Here is a 2,516-nt window from a genome sequence, read left to right on the forward strand (position 1 = left end):
GACGAGCGGGCGGGTTTGGTCGGGCGGGGGGGGTGTAGTACCGGCATGTCCGACCCGTACACGGCGAATTTCCGCTGCCGTGTGGAGAATAATTAGGTGATAATTGCCGCTAAATTATGCATATTCCAGCAACTCACGGAGCGGTGCACGGCCATTTCCTGCCGTGTACGGGGATGTACAGGGATCGTGTCCGGGCATATAACGTCCAGTACACGACCTGCACACAAAAAGTGGTTCATTTCCGGGAGTGTACAGGACATGTACGGGACTGGACACGTTTCGTGTGCAGGTCGGAAACCCCCGGGTTCTACCGGAAACCTAAAATATCCGGGAAAGTGTGCGGCAATTTCTCACACGGAAACTAGGGATTTTGTGCCGTGCCATGTCTTTTATACTCCTATCGCCCGGGTTGTATCGGAAACAACGAGGTAAGCCAGTCAAAGCTTTGGATTTTGACAGGGACTCGTACTGTCATATTCAACACATTTATTCTGGACGGTAAAGAAGTGGCCACTTTTGTCAGGTTCTTATCTTGCCTGTACAAGTGGATTCCGGGATAGACTGCGTGACCCCTGCCGCCACTTGAGGTCGGCAAAGGTGACGGCGCACTCGCTAAAAAGCTCGCGCCGAAGTACCGTGAACATTTTTGTTTTTCATATCAACTTTCCAGCGCGCTCAGAGAACATCTACATGTCGCCTGAGGGCGGTTATATATATCTTCTGTACTGCCGGGATTTCTAGGGTTTAAGAAGTGAGTGAGTGCTAAGATTCCCCAGGATTCAAAAAAGATATATCTTTGGAAGTGTTGTATACATGTATATGTTATTTATTATGTTTCGCGGTCTGTGACATTATCAGTGAGTCCAGGATGATGTTGTTGAGCCTTTGTAAACTCTTTGTTCACAGTAACTTCTTTATGTAAATGCATGTATCATGATGATAATATACAACGTATAATGATGTATCGGCAAGTAGAGACGTGCCCTAAAAGACAGTCTGTATCTTTGTAACAAAATAGCCTGAGGAAGGAATATAAAACACCAAGGGAAACGCGTGGCCTTTATATCTTACACATTTATATATGCAAGATCTGTACAAGGAGCTTTCAATAGAAAAGCCCCGGCCTTGATGTGTACGAACCAAAGATGATAATGTGGTGTAGTTCGTATGGTTCTATGGAGAAGGAAAGAACTGGAAGCAAAAGAATTCGGGAGGGCAGAGAAATGTCCTTGTTGAATATTAGTAGATTATCTACATGTATTTCTAGTCTTTATCAATCAAATGCACACACCACAATATCACTGACTTTTTAGTCTCCACCAGGCTCTAGAACCAGAAGGAAAGCTTATAAATTGGCCAACTACTCACTAAATATATTAGTATGCCAGGTGAGTTAACTACATTTTTCGCTCTATTTGGCCAATCTGTACGCCTGATAGAGGCTACAGTCATTTCAGTTCTTTATAATTGTATACATAAATGTAAGCATTTAGTTTGCCTTCAGATGTACTGGACTACAAACAACTCGTAACTTCACAAAGATGGTGGATGCTCCTACGCTTACAGAACTTTGTCGTGTGTAATAGTTTTAAATCCTTCCTTGTACTATTCACAAAGTTTGTTTTCCGCTGTGACCCCATTCTCTACATAACAGTGTGTGCTATATAAGGCGTGTAAGTGATTAGCTGATGTATACTCGCACGTCGTAAAGTGTCCTTGAGTTGTGGGCGCCGGCCGCAGGTAAAACATATCGACCGTCCAAATTAGTGCTGAGCCCAATTTTTAAGGGACGAAGAGTGATGTGTGGCTCTGACCCCCGGTACGTAATCACCGCTAGGGAAGGACAATTATGGGAACTGCCGGGTCAGATCTAAACCTTCTGTGGAGGGACGGTTTCAAACGTTCGCGACTTGTTTCAGAAAGATATTCGCCACTCTAGGTTGTCAATGACCGGTCACTGACCGACATGACGAGATGGCAAGCGTAGTTAGCTAAAGTAAAAACTCAGACGTGGTCGCCCTTATTCCACTTTAAAGAAGGTGATCGAATAGGGCATAGGTCTGGAGGGTGAACTGCGACCATGCGAGATAGGAACTTGTGGAGGCAGTACATGGTGTCACCATAAGAATGATCTGAACTGAACTGAATTGCCTGAAACCTCTGTCACACATATAGCCGAATGTGGTCTTCCAAACACTGCTGATCCCTCAAACAAGGTAAGGAGAAAGCCGGGAGCAAGGTCGGCTGTGGTCGGCTGGTGGTCGGCGAGGCTGGCTACTGTTCGGCTGTGCAAGCCGAATGTTGAAAAATGTTTAATACATTTGTGGTTGACCGGTCAGAATGCCTGTCAGAAACCCATTGCGATAGCAAGACGAAAAATTATTCATTCATCTCACTGCTATGAAATTGTTGGCAACAATATTTTAGGAAAAGTCACAAAGTTTGGTGGTTCTAGCACAAGCCGTTTGGATGTTGTCGGACATCAAAGTTGGTGCGGGCACTTTTAGCCCCCCCCC

At 45.1% G+C, this 2,516-nt stretch overlaps 1 protein-coding gene across 1 annotated transcript in view; it reads left to right on the forward strand.

The window, feature by feature from the left end:
* The window catches only part of LOC109464546 (hemicentin-1-like), a 33,392-nt gene that overhangs the window by 10,367 nt on the left and 20,509 nt on the right, over nucleotides 1-2,516 (forward strand). The window lies entirely within an intron of this gene.

Source organism: Branchiostoma belcheri, unplaced genomic scaffold (genome assembly GCF_001625305.1).
Source record: "Branchiostoma belcheri isolate BF01 breed outbred unplaced genomic scaffold, Haploidv18h27 scaffold14, whole genome shotgun sequence".
Lineage (NCBI taxonomy): Eukaryota > Metazoa > Chordata > Leptocardii > Amphioxiformes > Branchiostomatidae > Branchiostoma > Branchiostoma belcheri.